Raw genomic sequence first — 12,623 nt, forward strand, 5'->3', positions numbered from 1 at the left:
TCTTCTCCTACGGTACCAGGAGGAATTTCACCCCTGGATATACTGTCCCACATAGGGGGGAGGGCAATGATTTCACTTGCAGAATTGGGCTTAGAGAGAGAGAGGCCACATCTGAGCAACATAAGAAGAAGTCCTCCAGAAGTAATGTTTAGGCATAGCTATAGGTAGGTTAAGCTTCTCTACTACACACATAAGCTTCACAAGAGGAAGAACAAGATCAAAGGCATAGCCTATAGGTTTGGGTATCCCTAACATTTGACACAGTATCAGGGGGTTCCTTGGTGGTAAAGTTTAATAGTTCCGGCCACACGGCGGCCGCCGAGCCGCCCGACCTCCTTCTCCCCTCTCTTTCTCCGCCGGCCCGCCGCGCGGCGCCCACGCCCCGCAGCAGCCGAGCCGCCCGACCTCCTTCTCCCCTCTCTTTCTCCGCCGGCCCGCCGCGCGGCGCCCACGCCCCGCAGCAGCCGAGCCGCCCGACCTCCTTCTCCCCTCTCTTTCTCCGCCGGCCCGCCGCGCGGCGCCCACGCCCCGCAGCAGCCGAGCCGCCCGACCTCCTTCTCCCCTCTCTTTCTCCGCCGGCCCGCCGCGCGGCGCCCACGCCCCGCAGCAGCCGAGCCGCCCGACCTCCTTCTCCCCTCTCTTTCTCCGCCGGCCCGCCGCGCGGCGCCCACGCCCCGCAGCAGCCGAGCCGCCCGACCTCCTTCTCCCCTCTCTTTCTCCGCCGGCCCGCCGCGCGGCGCCCACGCCCCGCAGCAGCCGAGCCGCCCGACCTCCTTCTCCCCTCTCTTTCTCCGCCGGCCCGCCGCGCGGCGCCCACGCCCCGCAGCAGCCGAGCCGCCCGACCTCCTTCTCCCCTCTCTTTCTCCGCCGGCCCGCCGCGCGGCGCCCACGCCCCGCAGCAGCCGAGCCGCCCGACCTCCTTCTCCCCTCTCTTTCTCCGCCGGCCCGCCGCGCGGCGCCCACGCCCCGCAGCAGCCGAGCCGCCCGACCTCCTTCTCCCCTCTCTTTCTCCGCCGGCCCGCCGCGCGGCGCCCAAGCCCCGCAGCAGCCGAGCCGCCCGACCTCCTTCTCCCCTCTCTTCCCCCTCCTGCTCCGGCTGCTCTCCAACCACCACGGTGCCCTCTTCCCCCGCCTTCACCGTGCTCCTCCGCCACCAGCCTCGACAGCCTTGCCGCCCTCACCTTTCCTCCTCCAGAACAGCTACTGGGGGAGTGGAGATAATACAGAGCAGCTCCCGGAGCCACGACGGAGATCAAAGGGACAGCGGACCCCATCCTGGAACGGCTGACTATCTGGGAGAACCAGCTCCGGTGAGATCACCAAGGGGCACGGGCTTTCCTGGGTGGGACGACAAGCGACCGGAGTCCCTCCCTTCCACCTTCCTGGGCCAGCTGGTAGAATTGGACAGGCGGTCCCCTTAGGCCGCGGCGGCTGGTGCCCCCACCACACGAGGCCCCCCGGAACAACTGAGATAGTTGGGTCGGAAACCCCCAGACTGCGGAGAACAGTGACCGGGGGATCCCTTCCAAACACGTGACTCCCCCGTCGGCTGGGAACAGTGTACTCTCCCGGGCTGCGACAGCTGGCGCCCTCCCGCCACGCTTGGTGCCCCGCGCTGACTGGCTAATTTGGCCGGACGCTCTCCTGTGCTGCGACGGCCGGCGACCCTCCCCACGTTTGGAACCCCGGGCCGGCTGGCATTCTTCCAAGACGCTTAGGTTGCTGAAACTCCCCTACGGCGAGAGTTTTCCAGAGTTGAGGGACCCACAGCAACTTTCGCTGGTGGAACCCACAGACAGGCGTGTGCCACGAGCGCCACCTACTGGGCAGGATAGGAAGAACAGAACCCAGAGATTGCGCAGAAAAATCTTTCAAGCTGTGGGGTTGAACACCCGGGGAAATCTGACTAAATGCCCAGACGCCAGCAGAAGATAACGGATCATGCTCAGAAAATTGAACATATGGCCCAGTCAAACGAAGAAACCAATAGTTCAAATGAGATACAGGAGCTGAAACAACTAATGCTGAATATACGAACAGAAATGGAAAACCTCTTCAAAAATGAAATCGATAAATTGAGGGAGGACATGAAGAAGACATGGGCTGAACATAAAGAAGAAATAGAAAAACTGAAAAAACAAATCACAGAACTTATGGAAGTGAAAGATAAAGTAGAAAAGATGGAAAAAACAATGGATACCTACAATGACAGATTTAAAGAAACAGAAGATAGAATTAGTGATTTGGAGGATGAAACATCTGAATTCCAAAAAGAAACAGAAACTATCCGGAAAAGAATGGAAAAATTTGAACAAGGTATCAGGGAACTCAAGGACAATGTGAACCGTACAAATATACCTGTAGTGGGTATCCCAGAAGGAGAAGAGAAGGGAAAAGGAGGAGAAAAACTAATGGAAGAAATTATCACGGAAAATTTCCCAACTCTTATGAAAGACCTAAAATTACAGATCCAAGAAGTGCAGCGCACCCCAAAGAGATTAGACACAAATAGGCGTTCCCCAAGACACTTACTAGTTAGAATGTCAGAGGTCAAAGAGAAAGAGAGGATCTTGAAGGCAGCGAGAGAAAAACAATCCGTCACATACAAGGGAAACCCAATAAGACTATGTGTAGATTTCTCAGCAGAAACCATGGAAGCTAGAAGACAGTGGGATGATATATTTAAGTTACTAAAAGAGAAAAACTGCCAGCCAAGACTCCTATATCCAGCAAAATTGTCCTTCAAAAATGAGGGAGAAATTAAAACATTCTCAGACAAAAAGTCACTAAGAGAATTTGTGACCAAGAGACCAGCTCTGCAAGAAATACTAAAGGAAGCACTAGAGTCAGATACAAAAAGACAGAAGAGAGAGACATGGAGAAAAGTGTAGAAAGAAGGAAAGTCAGATATGATATATATAATACAAAAGGCAAAATGGTAGAGGAAAATATTATCCAAACAGTAATAACTCTAAATGTCAATGGACTGAATTCCCCAATTAAAAGACATAGACTGGCAGAATGGATTGAAAAACAGGATCCTTCTATATGCTGTCTACAGGAAACACATCTTAGACCCAAAGATAAATATAGGTTGAAAGTGAAAGGTTGGGAAAAGATATTTCATGCAAACAACAACCAGAAAAGAGCAGGAGTGGCTATACTAATATCCAACAAATTAGACTTCAAATGTAAAACAGTTAAAAGAGACAAAGAAGGACACTATATACTATTAAAAGGAACAATTAAGCAAGAAGACATAACAATCATAAATATTTACGCACCGAACCAGAATGCCCCAAAATACGTGAGGAATACACTGCAAACACTGAAGAGGGAAATAGACACATATACCATAATAGTTGGAGACTTCAATTCACCACTCTCATCAATGGACAGAACATCTACACAGAGGATCAATAAAGAAATAGAGAACCTGAATATTACTATAAATGAACTTGACTTAACAGACATTTATAGGACATTACATCCCACAACAGCAGGATACACCTTTTTTTCAAGTGCTCATGGATCATTCTCAAAGATAGACCATATGCTGGGTCACAAAGCAAGTCTTAACAAATTTAAAAATATTGAAATCATACACAACACTTTCTCGGATCATAAAGGAATGAAGTTGGAAATCAATAATAGGCGGAGGGCCAGAAAATTCATAAATACATGGAGGCTCAACAACACACTCTTAAACAACAAGTGGGTCAAAGAAGAAATTGCAAGAGAAATTAGTAAATACCTAGAGGCAAATGAAAATGAAGATACAACATATCAAAACTTATGGGACGCAGCAAAGGCAGTGCTAAGAGGGAAATTTATTGCCCTAAATGCCTTTATCAGAAAAGAAGAAAAGGCAAAAATGCAGGAATTAACTGTCCACTTGGAAGAACTGGAGAAAGAACAGCAAACTAATCCCAAAGCAAGCAAAAGGAAATAAATAACAAAGGTTAGAGCAGAAATAAATGAAATTGAAAACATGAAAACAATAGAGAAAATCAATAAGACCAGAAGTTGGTTCTATGAGAAAATCAACAAGATTGATGGGCCCTTAGCAAGATTGACAAAAAGAAGAAGAGAGAGGATGCAAATAAATAAGATTAGAAATGAAAGAGGAGACATAACTACTGACCTCACAGAAATAAAGGAGGTAATAACAGGATACTATGAACAACTTTACGCTAATAAATACAACAATTTAGAAGAAATGGACAGGTTCCTGGAAAGACATGAACAACCAACTTTGACTCAAGAAGAAATAGACGACCTCAACAAACCAATCACAAGTAAAGAGATTGAATTAGTTATTCAAAAGCTCCCTAAAAAGAAAAGTCCAGGACCAGACGGCTTCACATGTGAATTCTATCAAACATTCCAGAAAGAATTAGTACCTACTCTCCTCAAACTCTTCAACATAATCGAAGGGGAGGGAAAACTACCTAATTCATTCTATGAAGCCAACATCACCCTCATACCAAAACCAGGCAAAGATATTACAAAAAAAGAAAACTACAGACCAATCTCTCTAATGAATACAGATGCAAAAATCCTCAATAAAATTCTAGCAAATCGTATCCAACAACACATTAAAAGAATTATACATCATGACCAAGTAGGATTCATCCCAGGTATGCAAGGATGGTTCAACATAAGAAAATCAATTAATGTAATACACCATATCAACAAATCAAAGCAGAAAAATCACATGATCATCTCAATTGATGCAGAGAAGGCATTTGACAAGATTCAACATCCTTTCCTGCTGAAAACACTTCAAAAGATAGGAATACAAGGGAACTTCCTTAAAATGATAGAGGGAATATATGAAAAACCCACAGCTAATATCATCCTCAATGGGGAAAAATTGAAAACTTTCCCCCTAAGATCAGGAACAAGACAAGGATGTCCACTATCACCACTATTATTCAACATTGTGTTGGAAGTTCTAGCCAGAGCAATTAGGCAAGAAAAAGAAATACAAGGCATCAAAATAGGAAAGGAAGAAGTAAAACTATCACTGTTTGCAGACGATATGATACTATATGTAGAAAACCCAGAAAAATCCACAACAAAATTACTAGAGCTAATAAATGAGTACAGCAAAGTAGCAGGCTACAAGATCAACATTCAAAAATCTGTAGCTTTTCTATACACTAGTAATGAGCAAGCTGAGGCGGAAATCAAGAAACGAATCCCATTTACAATCGCAACTAAAAGAATAAAATACCTAGGAATAAATTTAACCAAAGAGACAAAAAACCTATATAAAGAAAACTACAAAAAAATGTTAAAAGAAATCACAGAAGACCTAAATAGATGGAAGGGCATACCGTGTTCATGGATTGGAAGACTAAATATAGTTAAGATGTCAATCCTACCTAAATTGATTTACAGATTCAATGCAATACCAATCAAAATCCCAACAACTTATTTTTCAGAAATAGAAAAACCAATAAGCAAATTTATCTGGAAGGGCAGGGTGCCCCGAATTGCTAAAAACATCTTGAGGAAAAAAAACGAAGCTGGAGGTCTCGCGCTGCCTGACTTTAAGGCATACTATGAAGCACAGTGGTCAAAACAGCATGGTATTGGCATAAAGATAGATATATCGACCAATGGAATCGAATAGAGTGCTCAGATATAGACCCTCTCATCTATGGACATTTGATCTTTGATAAGGCAGTCAAGCCAACTCACCTGGGACAGAGCAGTCTCTTCAATAAATGGTGCCTAGAGAACTGGATATCCATATGCAAAAGAATGAAAAAAGACCCATCTCTCACACCCTATACAAAAGTTAACTCAAAATGGATCAAAGATCTAAACATTAGGTCTAAGACCATAAAACAGATAGAGGAAAATGTTGGGAGATATCTTATGGATCTTACAACTGGAGGTGGTTTTATGGACCTTAAACCTAAAGCAAGAACACTGAAGAAGGAAATAAATAAATGGGAGCTCCTCAAAATTAAACACTTTTGTGCATCAAAGAACTTCATCAAGAAAGTAGAAAGACAGCCTACACAATGGGAGACAATATTTGGAAACGACATATCAGATAAAGGTCTAGTATCCAGAATTTATAAAGAGATTATTCAACTCAACAACAAAAAGACAGCCAACCCAATTACAAAATGGGAAAAAGACTTAAACAGACACCTACCAGAAGAAGAAATACGGATGGCCAAGAGGCACATGAAGAGATGCTCAATGTCCCTGGCCATTAGAGAAATGCAAATCAAAACCACAATGAGATATCATCTCACACCCACCAGAATGGCCATTATCAACAAAACAGAAAATGACAAGTGCTGGAGAGGATGCGGAGAAAGAGGCACACTTATCCACTGTTGGTGGGAATGTCAAAGGGTGCAACCACTGTGGAAGGCAGTTTGGCGGTTCCTCAAAAAGCTGAATATAGAATTGCCATACGACCCAGCAATACCATTGCTAGGTATCTACTCAAAGGACTTAAGGGCAAAGACACAAACGGACATTTGCACACCAATGTTTATAGCAGCATTGTTTGCAATTGCAAAGAGATGGAAACAGCCAAAATCTCCATCAACAGAAGAGTGGCTAAACAAACTGTGGTATATACATACGATGGAATATTATGCAGCTTTAAGACAAGATAAACTTATGAACCATGTAATAACATGGATGGACCTAGAGAATATTATGCTGAGTGAATCCAGCCAAAAACTAAAGGACAAATACTGTATGGTCCCACTGATGTGAACAGACATTCGAGAATAAACTTGAAATATGTCATTGGTAACAGAGTTCAGCAGGAGTTAGAAACAGGGTAAGACAATGGGTAATTGAAGCTGAAGGGATACAGACTGTGCAACAGGACTAGATACAAAAACTCAAAAATGGACAGCACAATAATACCTAATTGTAAAGTAATCATGTTAAAATACTGAATGAAGCTGCATCTGAGCTATAGGGTTTTTTTTGTTTTTGTTTGCTTGTTGGTTTGTTTGTTGTTGTTGTTTCTTACTATTACTACTACTTTTATTTCTTTTCTTTATATTAACATTTTATATCTTTTTCTGTTGTGTTGCTAGTTCCTCTAAACCGATGCAAATGTACTAAGAAACAATGATCATGCATCTATGTGATGATGTTAAGAATTACTGAGTGCATATGTAGAATGGTATGATTTCTAAATGTTGTTTTAACTTCTTTTTTTTTTTTTTCCGTTAATAAAAAATAAAAAAAATAAAAAAAAAATTTAATAGTTCCATCTTTTTTTTCCCTTCCCTCAAAGGACTTTGCCAATACTTTTTGATTATCTGCTTAATATACTCTGGGGTGTGTCCGGGCATTACATTAAGCTACACAGGATTAAAGGCCTTTATTCTTATTCCGGGCTCCCTGTGTTTGGATTGTTTAAATGATCTATCTGGACAGGGTGACTTAGATTATGTGCTACAGAAAATTTAGGTTTTGGGACAAAATAAAATTTCCTTCCTTTGGTCTCAAAGAGTAGGTGAAGTTCGAAAAAACAGACAATGTCTCCCTTACCCCTGTATTCTGAATTACCTTAATCCTGACCTATCAGCTTCATTCTTATCTCCAAATACCAGGTTATACCTATATAAAACAGCCTTTCAAAATCCAGAAGTAACTTTCTGCTCTGGACTAAGTATGACTGTTACAAGAGCTTGCAATGTAAGCCCCAATTTTCTTATAAGTGTTTTCTAAATGAGACCATACAACATTTGCTGTTTTGTTTCTGGCTTATTTTGCATCACGAAATGTCCCACACTGAATGCCTCACAGCTTCATTCCTTTTTGTAGCAGCACAATATTTGATCATATGTATATGCCATCAGCCACCAATCTGCCTCTCAGGTAGCGCATCCTTCAGTCAACTTCATCCATTGGCATATGTATAATGTCCAAAGTCAACAGTCCAACAACACTCTCAATTTTAGATAATTTGATTGTCCCCTAGAAAAACATAACCAATAAACACACCCTCACTAAATAGAGAATCCAAACCTTCCCTTTAACACTTGTCCCTCTCCCCATTATTTACCCTGGTATTGCTGCAGTACTGTTGATGTTTTCCTGTTAAATATAACCCATAGCATCCTCCCATACCACAAACTGATACACTCTTTGTACAAGATTCATATCTTTGAAGTAGTTCATGCAAGAACTTTGTATTTATGGTGTTAATCGGTGGGACACATGGGTCCATACAACCCTTTCAATCATGTTCACATTCAATATGGTGCTATTAGTTATAGACCCACTAGTGGATCACCCTCACTTCTATCTATTCCCTTACATTTAAGTTCTACCTCATTAGCTATCTGTTCACACACCTCTAGCTTCCATGTATCTCTAGGTCCCCTATGTTCTGTATTATAAGCCTCCAACTTTACCATTTCTATGGTCATAAAAGAGGAATCATACAGTATCTATCCTTTTGTGTGTGGCTTATTTCACTCAGCATTGTGTCCTCAAGGTTCATCCACCTTGTCATGTGCTTTAGGACACTGCTGCATAATATTCCATCATATATATATATACACACACCACATTTTGTTGATCTACTCGTCTGTTGATGGCACTTGGATTGTTTCCATCTCTTGGCAATTGTGCATAATGTTGCTATAAACATCGGTGTGCTAATATCTATTTGCATCACTGCTTTCAGCTCTTCTGAGTATATGCTAAGTAGCAGTATTGCCAGGTCATAGAGCAATTCAGTATTTAGTTTTCTGAGGAACTAGACTGTCTTCATAGTGGCTGTACCATTATACATTCCCAGCAGCAGTGCATAAGTGTTCCAGTTTCTCCACTTCCTCTCCAACATTTGAAGTTTCCTATTTCTTTAATAGCAGGCATTCTTATAGGTGTGAAGTGTATCTCATTGTAGTCTTGATCTGCATCTATATTCATTAGGGAGATTGGCTTGTAGTTTTCCTTTCTTATAGCATCTTTCCCCAGTGTTGGTATTAAAATTATATTAGCTTCATAAAATGAGTTAGGTAGTGCTCCTTTTTTCCTTGATTTTTTGGAAAAGTTTGAGCAGGTTTGATGTTAGTTCTTTTTGGAATGTTTGATAAAATTCCCCTGTGAAGCCATGTGGCCCTGGTCTTTTCCTTGTAGGAAAATTTTTGATGTCTGATTGAATCTCTTTACTTGTGATTGGTTTGTTGAGATCTTCTATTTCTTCCTGGGTCAGTGTAGCTTGTTTGTGTGTTTCCAGGGATTTGTCCATTTCATCTAAGTGGTCTAGTTTGTTGGCATATAGTTGTTCATAGAATCTTATTAGTTTTTTGGGTTTTTTTATTTCTTCAGGGTACATGGTAATGACCCCACTCTCATTTCTGATTTTGTTTTTTTGCATCCTCTCTCTTTTATTCTTTGTCATTCTTGCTAGTGGTCCATTGGATTGATTTTCCCAAAGAACCATCTAGACACAAGGTTTACACAGTTACACAACCACATTGTAAAAGTTATATCATTATGCAATCATCTTCAAGAATCAACGCTACTGGAACACAGCTTAACAGTTTCAGATGCTTCCCTCCAGCCGCTCCAATTTACCATAAACTAAAAAGGAATGTCTATATAATGTATAAGAATAGCCTCCAGGAAAACTTCTGAACTCTGTTTGAAATCTCTCAGCCACTGACATTTTATTTTGTCTCATTTGTCTCTTCCCCCTTTTGGTCAAAAAGGCTTTCTCAATTCCATAATTCCAGGTCCTGACTCATCCCAGGAATTCTGTCCCACATTGCCTGGGTGATTTATTCATCTGGGAGTTATATCCTACGTAGAGGGGAGGGCAGTGATTTCATCTGCCAAGTTGGCTTAGAGAGAGAGGCCATATCTGAGCAACAAAAGAGCTCTCTAGAGGTGACTCGGGCATAATTATTTGCAGGCTTAGCCTATCCTTCGCAGGAATAAGTTTCATAGGGGTGCACCCAAGATCGAGGGTTCAGCCTATTAATTTTTGGCTGAAACAAATCAGCCTATTGATTTGTTTGTCCCAACTGCTTGCAGGAATATCAGGAATTCTCCAAATGGGGAGTTTTAATATTTCTTCCTTTCTCCACAGTCCAAGGGGACTTTGCAAATACTTCTTTATTCACTGCCCAAATTACTCTAGGATATGTTGGGGCATCATAATAACCTGGACAGACCAACAAGTTCACACACCGTATTCAAGATTCCATTTACTTATGGTGTTCAACTAAACTGACCATACAAGTTAAATTAGATAATGCACGACCCCAAATCTAAATTTTGCACCAAATGAACATTTCTCCCTTTGGTCTCACACAGTAATTGAAGTTTTAAAATATGGACCATATCATCCTTTACCCTGTATTGTGCTCTACCTTACTCCTATCCAGATCAGCTTCATTCATATCTCTAGTCAATGTCTGATCCCTTTTTCAACTTTTTAAACAATTCCTGTATGGGATAGTGCTGACTTTCATAATTTCGGAGCTCTAACTCTGAGTCTCAGGTGTCACATAAATACCTCAATTTTCTGGGAATGACTAGATTATATACAAACAGCTCAGTATCTCAGATTTTAACATTTACAACTCCTAAATATATATGACTGCTGTAAATGCTTACAATCTAGGACCTTTTACAAAAGCAACCAGATAACCCATGCTCTCAACTTCAGTTCTGCAACCTTGAATATTACAGTTAGTCCATATGAGTAAGGCATGATAAATTTTGTCTTTTTGTTTCTGTCATTTCATTCAACATACAGTCCTTAAGTTTCATTCACCTAGTTGCATGCCCCATAATTTCCTTCCATCTTGCCACCTCTCAGTAGTCCATTGGATGTGTACACCACAGTTCCCCCTTCCTTTCCGCAGTTCTTGTACCCTTTTAGGGTACCTCCATCCATTTTGAATCGAGAACACTGCCACCATAAATACCAGTCTGAAACTGTCCATTCATGTCCCCACACTCAGTTCCTCCAGGTATATACTGAGCAATGGGGTTTCAAGATCATATGACAACCTCACTCCTAGCCTCCTGTGGAACCATCACAGAGCCTTCCAAGGAGCTGCATCTCTCAGTTTCCCTACTGACAGTGAGTAGATACATCTCTTTCTCTGCACATTCTGTAGCACTTGTTTCCTCTATGTTCATTTTTGAACAGTTTTATTTGCATGTCATACAATCCAACCTAACTAAATAGACATGCCTTTGCCACATTTCCTTTTTTTCCACAAAGAATCCACCTGCCTGTGTTATTTCTCCTTGGAGATCCACAGCTTTCACTGTGTGCACAGTAGAAGAGGCAGGGGACAAGGAAGAGAGCCACATAGAAACTCCAAGAGCTCCTCCCACATCCCAGTGGTCTGTGGGTATACAATGGGCAGGGAATTTGTGGACACCAAAGAGTAGGGCACTTCCAACCTGTCTGAGGGCTGGGGAAAATGAAAATCTCAGCCCTGCAACCAAGGTTTTTCACTCAGAAGCTTGGGAAAACCAGACCCATAGTGTTCTCAAGCAGATTTTTTGCTTACATGCACAGTCCTACCCACTCACCCCCAAGGCTGGTGGTCTCCAGCATACATGAGACCAGCTGCAGTGACTGGATTTGAATCTGGTTTGGACACACCCATCAAGCTGCTGCAACCTGGAAAAAAAAGGGGCTTGAGGGGAAGAGGTGACCCAAGAGCCACATCTGCTGGAAAGACAGGAAACGTGCACTCTGGCAAAGTACTGTCCTGCCAAATTTCCTGCAGATAGCCATATATACTTGCATCTCCCATGGGAGACCTTGGCCTATCTCTCATTGGAAATTACTGATAAACCAAGAGCCAAAGGAGGCCTTCAATGCAAACCCAAGAAACTGTAAAATCTTAGGTGAATGAAGGAACTCAATGTTCAAAAGAATCTTATGAAGATAATCAAATGCAAAAAAATCAGCAGAAATAATAAAGCTTGTGAAGATGCAAGAAGATAAGGCCAAGCCAAATGATCAAATTAAAAAGTAGAGGAGACACAGAATTTGGAACAACTAATCAAGAAAATACATACAAATCCCCGAAATATCTTTAATGAGTTGGCCAAAGGCATAAAGGATATTAAGAAGACATTAGAAGAGTGTAAAGAAGAATTTTAAAGAGTAAATAGAAAAATAGCAGATCTTATGGAAATGAAAGTTACAGTAGATAAAATTAGAGATATGCTTGAGACACACTACAGCATATTTGAGGAAGCTGAAGAAAGAATAAGTGAACTAGAAGATTGGGCAATTGATTGCAAACACAGAAAAGAATACACGGTGAAAAAGATGGAGAAATTTGAACTGGATCTCATGTAAATGATGGACAACATGAGCTGCACAAACATAAGAATCATTGGTGTCCCACAATGAGAAGAATAAAGGATGAGGAAGAGTACTTGAAGAGACATTTGGGGAAAACTTCCTAAACCTTATAAAAGACATAAATGTGCATATCAAAGAAGCTCAACAAACTCCAAATAGAATAAATCCAAATATGCCAATTCCAAGACACTTACTAATCAGAATGTCAAATGCTGAAGAGGTGACAGTCCTGAAAATGGCAAAAGAAAAACAATTCACCACATACAAGGGAAGC

Source organism: Tamandua tetradactyla, chromosome 12 (assembly GCF_023851605.1).
Source record: "Tamandua tetradactyla isolate mTamTet1 chromosome 12, mTamTet1.pri, whole genome shotgun sequence".
In the NCBI taxonomy this organism is placed as follows: Eukaryota; Metazoa; Chordata; class Mammalia; order Pilosa; family Myrmecophagidae; genus Tamandua; species Tamandua tetradactyla.